At 42.4% G+C, this 15,871-nt stretch overlaps 1 protein-coding gene across 16 annotated transcripts in view; it reads left to right on the top strand.

Annotated features, from left to right (window-relative positions):
* Positions 1 to 15,871, top strand: part of MAP4 (microtubule associated protein 4) — a 170,282-nt gene that overhangs the window by 8,826 nt on the left and 145,585 nt on the right. The window contains exon 1 of one of the 16 annotated variants that reach the window (XM_074573813.1): positions 7,762 to 7,962. The exons of 14 other annotated variants lie outside the window; for them this stretch is intronic. The gene's annotated coding sequence lies outside the window, so the exon portion shown is untranslated. Of the gene's footprint in view, positions 1 to 7,761; positions 7,963 to 15,871 lie in introns of those variants that run through there. One more of the 16 variants, XM_074573808.1, reaches the window with a different exon arrangement.

The following is a 15,871-nucleotide window of genomic DNA, read 5'->3' on the forward strand; positions in this document are numbered from 1 at the left end:
GAGGTTTAAATCTCGCATTAAATGCTTTTGGGATGACAGGTCGTAATGTTTGTCACCCAATATATGTATCAGGTGGTGCTACTGTAACACCACAATGATGGGAACTCTGTAGGATGCTGTGGGTGGCTCAAGCTATATTTTATCTAACAAATTTGCATTTACATATGAAGCTACAGTGTACGTAATCTGCAGTGTTAGTTTTTTCAGGACATCTTTATGCTTAAAGCATATATATAATTTTTTTCTTACACTGTATTTTAAGCTATTTAAGTATTTATGGCATGAGAATTAAAGGATGTATCCATCTTGTGTTCTGAGGACTGGATTTTTTTTTTAACTGGTCTTTTAGGTGAAATGTGTTGTTTTGTTGTTTTTTTGCATTGGGATTTGGACAGAGCATGTAGGGCAATAGGATCAAGTGTCACATTGGGGATTACATATTTGTCCTGGAGTGACCCTCTTAGTAGCTCACATTGGTGTAATTGGTGAATGGCTGACTGGATTTATAGGGATGTATATCTGCATTAGCACTGCTTCGATGTAACTCTAGCTTATTTGCTTTTAGTCCAAATTATTTTCAGCTTGGGAATTCACTTTTAAGGAGAGATTCTATAATTTGCCTCAAAGTAGCCTTTTTAGGCTTGTGCTTCCTCTTGAAAGTAACAGTGCTTTTATTAGGAATAATAGTTCTCCATCTTAATATAGAAGAGTATTGTATGGCATTGACTGGTTGAGGAAAACCAAATTAAGCTCTATACTCGTTTGAGACCTGTGGATGTTAATGGTGTTTAAAAAAAAAAAATTATTGATCAACTGTTCTTTTGTTGCATCAGTAGTTGTCGTCTTGTTTTTAAAGCTAACAACTCTTTAACTCATGGTATTTTATATTATTTTGATCTGTTGTGTTCCTTTGCTGGCAGCTTCTGTGCGATTTCTCTCTCCTAGAAAGAATAAATTATGAATTTCAAAGAGTTGGGGAACATAAAGAAACTCCTTGTGATTCTAAGCTTAGTTTTTTCCAGCTAATATTTTTAACTTGCCAAAATAACAGTAATTGCTGTTCTTGCTAAAAGACTTGCCCTATGGGCACATCCTTCTGTACTTGTCTCTAAACGTAACTCTTGCAGGCTCCTCTGCATCCAGTACTGGTTATCACTGGAGATGGTAACTTCCCTAGGATTTTCCATTTTTAATCTAGTCTGCAGTTAATGCACGCTCCTCTCTGCTGGCAGAATCTCCTACAATCATGTTCAGGTAACGATGGATTAGTAAATGGTTGTGATGCCCTAAACAAGAAAAGCTGAATTTCTCAACTCACAGCAGAGAGCCACCTTGTACATTAAAGCTCCGTACATGTTTGACAAAGGCCTTTAGTTCTAAAGTGCTGATTTAGTTTTTTTCTTAATTACCATGACCTGTGTTTGTGCTACAGGTTCTACTCTGCTACTTTACTCCTGCTGTGCTCCTCTGTCCATTTCTCTATTCTTTGCGTCTGCCTGAACTCACATCTAAGCTGTGCTGCTGTTTTCCTCCCTTATTTGTGTTTCTTTCCCACCAAATCCCATTTATAGCCCCTTGAAGGTACTGAATGTAGGGTGGTTTTCCTTTTTGCATCAAAGACCTTTTAAAAAGGCTGTTTGACAGTTGATTGTCACACGTAATTTAATACAGTGCTCCTAAAAATCCTAACTCCGGCTGGCATCAGCTGATGCTGTGTCTTATTTAAACATACTGCAGACTTCTTGATGTTTTTTCCCCTGGGGCATTGACTTCCTGTGATAAAATGAGATTCCCTTTTAAAGTAGAGGTCTGTGGTTATATAATGAGAGTAGGAAATGGTCCAAAAATGACACTGGAAGAATAGAAAAGCTATTTTGGTAACTGACTGTTAGACCAGAGAATAGAAAATATGCTCAGGAGTATATTAGTAACTTGAATTCTCTTCGGACAGTGAGAGGAATACATGTAAGGAATTAAGTAAGGGAGCGACCAGGTCAGAGCAGCGGAAGGGAGGTTACATTGAGGACAACAGTGCACATCTAGGACTCCTCTTAAAAGATTTAACTCTTTCCAAACTACTTTGAATCTCCTCAATAAGCTGCTGTGTTGTTCTTAAGCATAATGTGTCTTCAAGTTTGAAACTCTTAAAAGCCATGCTGGCTTTTGGTTTTTTGATTTGAAGATGTGAATATAGGTTATTTTTTCATTTGTGTGTGTGGTTTTGTGTTCCTCTCCCTCCCAGTAATGCCAGACCAAGGAATTTCTTTCTTCCACCTGCATTTTTTTGTCCCCCCTCCCTTACCCTTCTTGCCAAGAATTACGCAGTAGTCAAAACTGGCTTTTTATGCTATTGGTAGGGCAATAATGTAAACAATATTGAAATTCCTCAATCAGATCACCTTTCCAAACTCTCAGGGAAGCCAACTGGGTTCTGGCAGGGGGTCACTGAACTTGCTGAGCCTTCGTAGGCTGCTCTTAGATGGGGGAGTTCAGATTCAGTGCTGCGCATGTGCGATACTCCATACTGTCACCGGCTGTTAATCCTAGAATCATACAATTGTCAGGGTTGGAAGGGACCTTAAAGATCATCCAGTTCCAATCCCCCTGCCACGGGCAGGGACACCTCCCACTAGATCAGGTTGCTCAGAGCCCCGTCCAGCCTGGCCTTAAAGACATCCAGGGATGGGGCTTCCACCACCTCTCTGGGCAACCTGTTCCAGTGTCTCACCACCCTCATGGTGAAGAACTTCTTCCTAACGTCCAGTCTGAATTGACCCATCTCTAGTTTTAATCCATTCCCTCTAGTCCTACCATGACCCGACATCTGAAAAAGTCCTTGCAAGTCTGATGTTCCTATGGGTTTAAAATGGAATGTCAGTTGTGATTTTTTTTGGATTGAAACTGGAATACTGGTTGTGGGTTTTTTGTGTAAGGTTCTTTTAAATAAATTTAAGATTTATGAACTCAAGATATTCACATCTTGTTGTGTAATGAGATAATTTTCTATCTTCTTGCTCATTGTGGTTTTTGATTTGTTTCATGTACGTTGTTCTCATGTTTTGTACCTGTTTGTGTCTGTCCTTGCCTCAGAGGGAAAACGGGCAGAGGGGTGGAAGGAATGAGACTACCATTAGTTTAGTTCCCAGTTCTGTTTGTTTCTTTCCTGTGTCCTCGGTAACCTGTACTAAAGCCTTCAGCTTTGAAATAGTGCCCACTCTTTAAGGTGTCATCTTCAGTAAAATAAATGGGGGAATTTAGTTCTCTTGGATCACCGTTTCAGTCTGATTGCATATATGAAAAGCAATGTTGTAGATAACACATTTATAGGACTTGAGGGTACGGTCTGAGGTCAACATATCTAGATTTTTGGCAGAGCTCAAGTGTGCTGGTAGGCTCTAGGGAATGGGGTACTCCTGAATGGTGGTATAATTCTGGCACCATTTTATTATTTTTCCTGTATAGAAGTGAAAAGGGAGATCGTAATTCCTGTAGGTGTAATAAGTCCATGTATAGAATCCAGTTTGATAGTTACAGTTTTTAAAGCCTGAAGTTGTCGGTGTTGCCTGGCCATTCTGGAATTATTACCTGAGACCATCCCTCTGTCTTCTGAAATAATTTTCTTTGTCATCTTTCTGTTAAAGAAATGGCACGTGGGGAGCGGGGGGAACACAGGTTGTGAGGAACGCTGTTGGCATAGTTGACGGGCTGTCTTAATGAAAGCAGTGCTCTCTGTCCTGTGCCAATAGGACCTAAATGCCCATTGATGATCCCCAAACTCCACCTCTGATGGTGTAGCTTGCCAAGACCAGATTCCCTGCGTTTGCCCTGGATCCCACAGCCAAGGTGCTCTCCTGTGGAACAAAGCAGAATGTACTAATGCAGGTTTGTTTTGAAAGGAGCCTCAGCTGCGTTTTTTGACTGTGATATGCCTGTAGAAACATTGAAAATACCCTAGATTGATCAAAATTAAACTCTTTTCTTCCTTCGAGTCGGGGGTATGTTTATTTTCTCTAGTATGTAATTTATCTGTAGCCTTATTTTTCAGCAGCCAAATATGCTGACTGTGCCTGTTACGTTTCCCAGATGAAATTCTCTGGCAAGCTTCACATCTTCTAATATCATTTTGAGGTGCTGATGTAATCAAATAGTTGAACGTGAACGGAACAGGAAATAATATGGTGCAAAACTTGCTCTTAAAATCTGTATGGAATTAAAATGCATTTGTTCTTTTTATATATTTTTACAGTAAGCACTTGTGGTATTTAGTAATTTAACTTTTGGTCATTTTTTTAATTGAAGAGTTATCAATTTATTGAATGCCTAAGGGGAGTGGGGCGAATCAAGACTCAGGTGTTACATATCTTTGCCATATCATCAAAATTTCAGTGGGCGTTATTTTTGCAACTCTATTCTAATAATTAAACATTGTGCTGAATTAATTTTGCAAATGTGAAGGGGGTAACACAATGAGTACACACAAATTGGTGATCTCAGTTGAAATGCATTAGAGCATCCCGATAGTAGAACTGTAAAACCAGGCATTTTTCTCAACAATTGTAGTATTGCTTAAAAGAAGTGTCACAATTTATAGATTGAGGAATAAAATAAAATCCTCAGAAAGTGAAAAGTAGGAGAGGTAGTGTCTGGTCTTCAATACCTGATTTAGCACATATAGATAACCTTGAGTAGTATTGAATTTTTAACTCATAACCTTTAAAGAAAGGTAACTTTGTAGGTCCTCCAAGTCACTTACGATGCTTTGTCCTTAAATTATTTTAAATTTCAAATTAAAGATGGTTGGATCTAACTATTTATGCAACCTAAGCTTCGGATGCCGTTGAAAGGTGTTACTGGGTTATTAAGAGATGTCACACTGCAAAGGGAAGCTGTATATCCACCAGCTGCACTTCTCACCGATACTGGACTTTTTCAAAGCAGCTTTCTTTCCTGTTAACGCTTTAGATTCAAGCCTAAACCTTTTTGTGGGATTGGGGGTAGAAAAAAAAAAAAAGCAGCTAGATCAGAGGAATACATGGAATGTATGGAGAGGAATAAAAGGAAATATTTTAGCATGAACAGCAGCTTGGGTGAAGTAAGTCACTATTGGTTGTTTTGATTCTTTTGTATTACTCTCTCCACTTTCACAGCATGTGAAAAAAATCAAACCTACTACAACAGGTCAGGCGAAAGGATCATCTATGTGGATTTGTGCAGTTACATCTTTTCTGTTTTGTCCTTTATTCATCCTCTCATTTTCCGTGCTTGGTTGAGGGTTAACTGTGAGCTGTCTCCTCTTAATTATCTGCGTTAGAGCCTTAGGTGCTGCTCCCAGGTTTGGTACCACAGCCTGCCTGTCTGTGAATCCTGTGTGGTTCTGTCTGCTGCGTCCCTTCATCTACACTACCAGCGCTGACCTACTGCAACAAAAAAATGCCTGTCGTTCATAGAAGGCGAATAATCTGTAAACAGGAAAGTGCTGGTGGTGTTGAGGAAATAACCCAGCTCAAAAGTCTCTCAATCTTCAAATAAAAAAGATTATCTTTTGGTTACCGCTGTTACCTTTGCCCTCCTGGCAAAATTTATCACACTTGTAGCTTGCAGGTCACACGAATCGCTCCCATGCCCCTGCTTATCTCTTCTGAGAGTTTTTCTTTTAGTTTTTCAAAGTACAGGAGCTGCAAGTTCTAGATGAAATGCTTTCTATTATACTTTTCAGAAGCATAATACCAAAAAAGGGGAGTGTACACCGAGGGGACCATTTTCATCTACTAAACAGGAATGTCGACTGTATTTTATGGAAATTACTCAAATCTTATATTTTTTGTTCTGGAAATTGCCTGTGAATTGTTCTCTTGGATAGTTTTGACTAAATTACTTCTGTTAGTCTACTATTATTTTTTTTTAAATATATCTTTTAAAAAAAGGAAAGTTCAGTGTGTTCAAGATGCTCACTGGATTGATCTGATTAAAGGCAGTCTCTTGCTTTCACGTTTCTTTTGTGTAAACTCTGGGTTAATTAAGTGACTCATTCATTCCGTCTAGCTACAGCTGAAAGGCTGCAGAGGCGAATGAATTGCAGGCAGCAGATGCTTGGATGAAAGAAGAAACAAACCAACCACAGGGAGAAACTTTCTGAAGCATCTGTGTTTCCTTCTGAGAAGCGAGTTGAGAACAGACAGCCTGTGCCTCACCAGAGATCTGTGGAAGTGATCAGTTCATAGAATACAATCAAAGTTTCTCTTCATTTCTAAATACTATGGGACTTTCTAACTTTTGTTCTTAACTTCTGTGATGTAGCCATTAATAAATGCCACTGCACTCTGATGTGTTTCAGTTGTGTGCTATACAATGGCAAATCTTAGTTCTGCATCCGGTTTTCTTTTGCTTCGTGTGGCCAAGGCGAGAATTTTTGCATGACTGCAATAAAATAATGGGGAGGATCTAGAAGGAGGCTCAAAAAAGGTCATGCTCAGTTGCAGCAGAGGAATAGGATGCTCAGATGTCAGGAGCCATGAGTTCTGGCTTACATCCTTGGGATTATTTCCGCTTTTATCCAGCAAGCCTCTTCCATGAAACACTGAAATGGTTCCTGAAACAGAAGCCAAAACCTAGACTGCTTGGTTAGGAGGGGGATCGACAGACATGGTCTTGCTGGTCTTTCGGGCTTTAAGTTGTGCATTTGGGCTTGCCCTACACATAAGAGGCTGACCGCTGTGCAAAAAGTGCCGTGGCAGATGTTTGGTTGGTCGTGCGCTTCCCAGGAGTGGGGCAGATGGTGTCAAATGCTTTCAGGCTGAGGAGGAGACAGAACCAGGATCTCCAGCTTGTAGGGTGTGGAGCCCACGTCGCTTAGGAAGGGGACACTATAGATGTTTGTTTCAGGTTGATGCTGTTTGTGCATGTTTCATATGCTTAAGTGTGTATGTGGGATCCATTCCTTTGGAGGTGTATGCGAGGATGCTGGATTTATGGATCTAGAATATGCTGGGTGTTTGGCTTAATCAATTGCTGGTGCCCTTGGACGGGTACAGCATCAGGACTTCAGATGCTGCATGAAGTTTTGTGCGCAGGACTTGGCTGTCTAGAGCTGATTGGGCACTGGAGCACTGGGCACTATGTAATCTTTGTGGAACTGATATTTTGAAAGTAGTTGTCTCAGCTCCTCTGAGCTGAACTTCAGGAGCCCAAGAGCAGTATTTGGATTTTATTGAGGGGGAAGGAAGGTACTATGGCCACTACTTTTATCTTTTCTTTTTTTTTTCCTTTTCTCCCCCTTGCTTATTCTTCAGCAAGGGTGTCTTGCACAGTAACAACCTTCTCCTTCCATTTCTTCTTGTTGTCTTGTCCATATCTTCCAAATATTTCCTTGTCACTTTTGCAAGATATGCAAAGCATAACTGAAATGATGTTGTAGAGTCTAAAAGTGTTGTTTCTTTCAAATGCCAAGAAAAAACGCAAACACAAAGCCACTCCCAAGTCCCTCTGGTACTTGTCAGAAGTCATCCTCTTATGATTCTAAGAATTTGGCTAAAAAAATTAAAAATGTCTTACAAGCATTCTAAATCTAAAGTGGTAGGAAATGTAGGAGGGGGGAAAAAGGGGGGGAGGCTACTGAATATTTTCTGAATAATAAAGCGAACCTTTCTGTAAAACATCTTCTTTACTAATTAATCATAAAATGAAGCTAACTTTCTGAAGTACAACAGCATGTAACAAAAAGCTTTTTGATGAAGTTTGCTGTTGGGAATGATCTCATCCTAGAGACCAACCGCTCACTGTGCAATGCCCTAACTATTTGCTGAAACAAGAGTGTGCTGCATCGGCCGAGCAGTGAGTCAGCTCTTCGGTGGCATTGGGGGGAGCCGAGTGTCCGTTGGGATGCAGCCATGGCCCGGCAGCAGATAGGAGACGCCGTCTGTCAAGCTTTTTGCTTCAGTTTAGAAAGAAGAGCAAATCTTCCAGGTGGGTCAAGCAATAACGGCTTCCTCTGAACTGGATGCATTTATTTTTCTGGCAATCGCATGTGTGGTGGTTTTTTTTGTTGTTGTTGTTTTAAGACTCTATATAGAAGACTTTAATTAAAAATGATGTAACAGTGATCCCTAGCATCATAGTTTTAAGTTATTTATTTTAAAGCTTAGTACAGCGAATCAATATACCTTCTGTATTAAATTCACCCAGCCGTATTTTGCAGTGAACTTTTGTCTTGCCAGAGTAAGAAATGAAGGCATCTCTTAACTGGGTGAGAGTATTTATTTCTCATCCTGGAGAAGAGAAGGCTCCGTGGAGACCTTGGAGCCCCTTCCAGTCCCTCAAGGGGCTCCAGGAAAGCTGGGGAGGGACTCTGGAGCAGGGAGGGGAGCCATGGGACGAGGGGGAAGGGTTTTCCACTGACAGAGGGGAGATTGAGATGAGATGTGAGGCAGAAATTGTTGGCTGTGAGGGGGGTGAGCCCCTGGCCCAGGTTGCCCAGAGAAGCTGTGGCTGCCCCATCCCTGGAGGGGTTCAAGGGCAGGTTGGACGGGGCTTGGAGCAACCTGGTCTGGTGGGAGGTGTCCCTGCCCGGGGCAGGGGGTGGCACTGGGTGGGCTTTGAGGTCCCTTCCAACCTGAACTGTTCTATGATTTACCTAATGTTCCCTTTAGATTAACTTTGTCACAGACTTAGACAAGAAAAACATTCAAGGACTCCTGTAGCTACTGCATAGCGATACTCAGAGTAAGCCCTGATAATTTTGCTCCTCCTTTGACTGAAGTCCTTTGGCCTTTCAAAATAAACCTGTTGAGAGGAGGACCCTTCACCCGTCTCCCCACATCACGTTACTGCGCGCGTGGTCAGAATTTGAGTAGGAGATAATTGACTTTCAGTGGAAGTTCTGGAAGCAATGGGATTTTGAGTAGTGCAAACCACTAGAAGTGGTGCGTGCTGAAATGCCACGTGCCCTCTACCCGTTTCTGCTTTAAAATTATAAAATTGTCGCTTCAAAATATGCTGTTGACTGAAAGAACTTACCGTAGTAAGAGCAAACCCCAGCTATTCAACTCCTGCCATTCTTGTGGGAGTTTCCAGTCGTGTCTGTCTCGCTGAGTTGGAGTTTCAGTGATGTGCCAGAGACAAAGCGAGTTTGAGTCATTCTCAGGCCACTTTAGAAATTGTAGTATTCAGTGTTTTTGTTCTTTCACTTTCTCACCCCTGGATGATTATTTGTTGTCCTTGGATGTGTTGAGAGCCGCATGTTGGGTCCAGTATAAAATGCAATATCTGTGTGTAGGGGGAGCCAAGAAGTTTGGAGTCTGCTCAAACTCAAATACAAATATTTTATTTCTCTCAATTAATGAAATGCTGAGAACTGTAAAAACAACGGCATTACACATGAGACAATATATTATACTTGCCTTCTTTTAGTTGGATTTTATCTTAAAATTACAGAAGAATTAATTAATAACTTTTGAGTCATAGCAGCTTCTAAATCTGAATGCAGCTGGAGTGACTATATTTCACATACAGGTTGTTGACTTAGAAATGGCCAGACCCTGGGTGGCATAGGAACAGAGCTGTTTATACAACTTTCTTTGTTTTGTTAGTAGCTGTCAGGCGTGTTGCACGGGGCCAGTTTCAGTGTATTCCCACCTCCTAGTTACGCTTGGTTAGTGGTGAACATGGTATTTGGGAGCAGAGCCTGTAGGTGCAGGGTTACTGTTGACATCCTGGCCCAGCGAAACAGACAGTGAGACTTGCCAGTGAGCTTAAAATAAATATTAACAAAACAAAACCCAAATGCAGACAAGTCCAGTTCATAAGTACCTCCTGCAGGAGCCAGCGTCCTGTCTCTGAGCAGAAGCTGGTGGCCGTGCATGCTGTCTGTCACCTTGTGTGCTCCTGGTTTTGCCCAGGTTTAATGTGATATTTGATGGCTCAGCCAGGATGCAGGTGGAACTCCGAATGGATGTGTGAACAGCTTTTATTTTTTTTTCTTAAAACTTTTCAGCGCAGATTTATTAAGTTCAGATTAAAAACAGGATGGTATAATTACTTTTTTAAGTTGGTCTTTGCAATAAGAACCTACACATCAAGCTTTTCCAATGTATTTAATGAGTTGAGTTGGCCTGAGCAGCAATGGATCAGCTATCCCAGTGCAGGGATGCGTGGCTGGAGCCACTGCTCCTGGAGCATGAGTCTTGTGAGGAGGGAGCTGGGGGTGTTCAGCCTGGAGAAAAGGGGGCTGAGGGGGAGACCTTCTTGCTCTCCACACCTCCCTGAAAGGAGGGGGTAGCCGGGGGGGTTGGTCTCTTCTCCCAGGTAATGAACAATGGGATGAGGGGAGACGGCCTCAAGTTGCACAAGGGGAGGTTTAGGATGGATATTGGGAGAAATTCCTTCCTGGAAAGGGCTGTCAAGCGTTGGAAGAGGCTGCCCAGGGCGGTGGTGGAGTCGTCATCCCTGGGGGTATTTAAAAGCTGGGCAGACGCGGTGCTGAGGGACGTGGGGTAGTGGTGGTTTTTGTCAGTGTTGGACTCAATGATCCTAAAGGTCCCTTCCAGCTGAGACAATTCCATGATTCTGGTGGCAGTGCAGACCTCAGCTATCCTGGGACTGTCTCCCTGAGTAATGTACCTGAGCAAGACGAGGCACTGGATTCGAGGCCCCTGGATGGAGGAGGGAGGGAATTTTATTAGAAAATTACTTGTATTTTGGCGCTGGAGCAGCTCTTGGGATTGTTTCGTTGGTGAGTGGGGGCCTTGCTGTGCTGAATAGATGACGTGTTGAGCCTCTGCATGTTCTCCCTCCAGTGTGTAGGCTTCTTCTGGCTCTGCAGAACTCCCTTAATTCCCGCAGGTGTGAGAAATAGAAATCAGATGGATTAAGTGTACTGCTGGAAACTAGTTTTATTGCTACATCTGAAGTATTTTCACAAGGGGATTGTTTTTTTTTTTGTTCGGCAGTAGTGCAATATTTATTTTATTCATGTAGCTTTTGATTTCTGAAGACATTATTTGAGATTTTTCAGGCAGTAAATCTGTGCGCTAATTTACTTAATTGTGCTGTAAAGTATTGCACGCTGTACTGCTTTCAGTCTTGACGGGAAACTGCTCCGATCTTGTCGCGTCTTAAGAGCAGCTATCGCTTTCCTTGATAGGCACAGAGCAAGTGTCCGAGAGAACAGTTCCACCAAGCTCCCTTTGCATCAGGTATTGTTGTTGTGATAACACTGACAAACTCATACTGCTCCTCTGCCTTAGGCAAAATAAAATAGGGTCTGTGGGGAAGGAATCTGCCAAGATGCCGAATCTCTCCTTTTTTTCCTGCGGTTCTTTTCCCTCTCACTCTTTATTTACTGCGATTGACTAGCAATTTGCAGAAATGCAGCAGAATAAAAGTGCGTCAGTCTCTCATCATGCAGACCTCTGGCTGTTTTTGCTGTGGCTGTAGGCATGATAGGTTAAAAAAAAAAATAATTAAAAAATCATGTTTAACACTGCATCGCAGGGCAGGGTAGGGTGAATGCTGGATGAATGATCTTGCGCTGTGGTGCTCTGCTCTGCAGCCATCTTCTGCAGGGTGTTACTTAAGAGCCTACCTGTGTCAAATACGCCGCTGCGTATATCGTGGCTCCGATCTTGAACCAATTTGTTCGTCTGTTCTGGTTTAACACAGCTGTCCACACCTTATTGTAACCTGTCGTCATCTGCTGTTGGGTGCTGAGACTCCGTCCCGCTTTTTCATGCTGAATTGAACAAATCTGGTTTTGGAGGCAGTTGCATAATGGGGAATTAGTGTCTTTCCTCTGTTCCAGTTAATTTTTTGTTAGCTTTAGAAACTTCTTCCTTTACAAACCTTAATTAATCTAAAGTTGTAAACAAACATCTGAAGGATTTATCGGGTAATTCCAAGGCCAGTCACTTCTGTCTGGAATTCACTAAGGGGTGACACTGTGTGTTAAAAACCATACAAGCCATAGTTTTGATGCGGGGTATATGAACATCTTTCAGCTTAAACCAAATGTTTAATCTATTTGCAGACTGGCACTGAATCTTATTCTGACTGCTTGGGTTGTCAGCCCACTTGTAAAGAAGGTAAACTTAACTCTTACGCACTGACTTTTTTTTGTTTGGTTGGTCTTTCTCCCCCCTCACCCCTCCCCAATCTGAGTCCTAGGAACTGCTCTTCCTGGGGAAACACAAATTCCCTTTGCAGCAGGATGATTTTTTTTTTAACATCACTGCAAAGCATTTAGACTTACAGAAAATCCCAAAAGCTTGGGTTCTTTATGCCTTGGAAATGTGATATGTGAGATAAATGGCAGATAACTAAATGTTAATGATCTTAACCCTATCTGGCAACACTGTTCTGACCTGTATCTCCCCTTCTTCCCTTTCACCAGGTATCGCTATCGCTTTCTGCTTACACCTTACAGAACAAATCCACTCTTGCTTGCTCTGATTTCAGCTGGAAGTCTCAAATGTTGGTGCTGTATGACAAATAATGGGAGAATGTTTATTTTCTTTTGTTCCCCTGCACCTTCCCTTTAGTGCCAGAGTCAGCCTGACCCGAGGTGCCAGCTCTGGCTTGGCCAGGTCAGTCACTGTCCCCGCAGAGGGGAGCTGAGGTGATGTTTGGAGGCTTTTCCTGAAGGAACTGGGAGAAAGTGGGATGTTCCACAGGTGACTTCTCTGCAGAGCTGGGATCTCAATTAGGGCCTGGCAAAGTCTGTGTGTCATCAGGACTTTACCATTGCAGTAGTGTTGCTATCTCAGGACACCAATATTGCATCATTGTGGGGAATTTGGTCTTTTCCACATGAAGCTTTTGGGCAACAAGTCCTCTGGAAACTTCCGGAGTATAGTCTTACTCTGAATGGTCTTGCTTTTAATTGATTATAACACTTTGTATTGTGTCTGTAGTGATTTTGAGCGTCATTAACTTTTCTGTTAGAGGGCGGCCCCTAGTCTAGAAGTAAATACTTTGATACTAGGTAAAGTCTCTGGGCTACTGAATAGCCATGACTCCTGGAAAGGCATTTTGGCTTGAAGAAAGGAGGAGAGAGAGGAGGAACCTCCCCCAGCCCCTGCCAGGGTTGGCTTACAGAGCTGAGTGGAGTATGTTTTCACATGCTGCAGAACTACAGCCAGGATCTGTAATTCTTCACTGTGCAATCCAGACTCTGGAACAGCAGGATTTCAAATATTCAGCTGTCAAATGCAGCGGGTCACTTAAGCCTTGACCAGGTTTAACTTTGTACTTGGAAAGGTAATCTGGCTCCGCAGTTGCAGTGGTGCCTTGGGTCCTATCAACTGGTCCTCCCCGCTGTTAGGAGATGGGTGAAGATTGTCTTCCAGAAGTGCCAGGTAGCAGCTGCTTTATTAGCAGCAGATTCCAGAAAAGCAAATAGGGAAGCTCGATGATTTCTAGCACTTAAGCAGCAATGACCCTGTGTCTGTGCACTGGGGTTTTTTAAATGCTTTTCTTCTTTTGCCTTCCTCCTTATGATCCATATTTATGTTTTGCCCCTTGAGAAGGCAGAGAGAAATCTACTGATAATGCAGAGACTCTAAACGCGTTACCTTTGCACAATGGAAAAACTTAGATTACTGTGGGTTTTGTTTATTTTTTTAAAATGTATTCCTTGGTGTACTAGTTGTACTGTTGTCTGGCATCATTTAAAAAAAAAAAGCTGCATTCCTTCTGTCTAATAAGAACCGATGATCCATCTTCTGTATCATCACTGGCTAAATAGCAGCCCCCAAATTAATAGGGAAATTGATATGTAAAAGCACAATCAGGTTCTGTTGTATTTGTAATCTGTAACTACTGAGTTTTGGCACAGGCTAAACTTAAGTGTTGGAGACAAGGGGAATTATCATTCCCATCTGCCCTTGTTAATGCAGGAGCTCTAGTACACAGAGGAAATACTGTTTTCCTTCTGTTTTTAGAAATAGCGTGTGTGTGTGGCATGCCCTTGGGATGCTTTTGCTCACCTGTGAGTAATGAGGAGTGTTAGGCGTTTCTAATATGGTCTTATCTGGCTGTTGTGACACCGGTCCTGCTGTTGGAACCCTTTCAAGCCATTCTGCTCAGCTTCATCTCCGGTTTCTGTAACGGAGACACCAGGCACTGGAAACCAACCTGTGAAGCTCATGTGTGCCGAGGTAGCAGATATCGGGGAAAGGAAGATAAAATTTCCTGTAAAGCAGCATCTGTGTTCAGGAGCGGGTTCCACAAAAAGCAGGCAGGAAAACACGTTGATTTCTAGCGCTTAAGTAGCAGTGTCATGTATGTGTGTGTGTTGTTTTTTCTTCCCCTATTCCCCTGCTTGCTCATTCTGTTCCGTTTTGCCCCTTGAGAGAAGGGAGAAATCTCAATGCCCCATGATATGTGCAAGGGACGAACATCCCTCTTGAAAATGTTGCTGCCTGTCGTGTCTAAAAAGTGTGATGAGGACAACAAATAGAATATAGAGGCATGATGGAGGCTCTGCCCAGTGGTTTGTTATGGAAATGTGCGGCCTTAACTCAGAATTGAGTCTGTAAAGAGCAACTAGTTCATAAAATATATCACTGTAAACAAAGGAGATGCTGAATTTGCTAATGAGTGTCTTCATCTTAGTCTTGCTCACCTTCTGAAGCGAGGGTGTGACTGATTTCAAGGGCATGGTTAATGGCTAGTTCAGTTCCTCTTAAGTGTTCCCAAATGTCTTAAATATTTAACCTAAAATACATGGGTCATTAAACCTGTCAAACTGATTTGCTCAGATGCTGGTGTTTGTTTAGAGCACATCTGGGCATGGGAATTTGGTCTATATAAATGACCTTTTGCATGGAGATATCTTACGGTTTGTTTTTTTTTTAAACTACATAACAGAGTTTTTAACCCGGGGCGTTGGTCAGGCTGCTGGTGTGTATTCTGCTTAATTTTGGTACTTGATGGGTTGTGGGTTTTTTCCTTCAAAGCATTCCATGTGAAATACACTTTCAGAAATAAGTTTCCAAAGTGAAAATCCAAGGATTAAATAAATCCTAAACCTCTCTGTCTTGAAGGTACCTCTAGGCCAAGACTGGGGCAGTGGCGGGTCAGGTGAAGAAGCACAGATCGCCGGTACTGCCACATTTGAGTCCTCAAGTCCCTGTGAAACGACTCGTTCACAAGCACCACCTAAACCTCAACGTAAACAGTACTGGCTGTTCTCTGTGTGGGTTCTTTAAAAAACCACAGTGACTCGGTAGGTGGGTTTTTAAGGTGTGCTGAGCGTTTAAGGGCTCAGTGAAGTCAGTTAACAGCATCCCTGAAGAGTGACCTGCGGCTGTGCAGCTCTCCCCGCCGCCGTCCATCCGTGCACAATCCCCTCCACGCTGCACCGGCTCCTGGAGGAGCAGCGATAGCAGCGGAGGATTATGACCTCTGCAGGAGGCTTGGGTGTAAGGGAGGAGACGTTAACGGGCAACTCTGGCGCTTAAATTATGAAAGTTGGCAGGTGTCAACCTTGAAAACATAAGTAGATTTAAGTCTCATGAATTTTCATGCTTTCTTACAATAGTAAAATGTCAGATGCGGTTCCGAATTCTCCTCCAATAGTTGTTTTGCTCTAAAGCTGTTGCCATGGTAACGTGTCACTGCTGAGGCAGTCTTCAAGGTCCCGAAGAAATGGGAAATCCAAACTTCTCTCTTGTTTGCCCACACTAATATATTAGCTGATGCTGCAGACAACATTCTTTAATCTGGTCTAATTTTGTAAAATTGCTGTTGGCACCTGCAACTTCCGTCTTGGTTTTCCTTTTCTGAAGTCACAGAAAGGCAGTGCTTCGTAGTCCAAGTGAGATTATGGTGTTCTCTATTCGAGGCTGCACCAGCAGCTGGATATATTTGATACACATTC

This window comes from Larus michahellis, chromosome 2 (assembly GCF_964199755.1).
Source record: "Larus michahellis chromosome 2, bLarMic1.1, whole genome shotgun sequence".
Taxonomy (NCBI): domain Eukaryota; kingdom Metazoa; phylum Chordata; class Aves; order Charadriiformes; family Laridae; genus Larus; species Larus michahellis.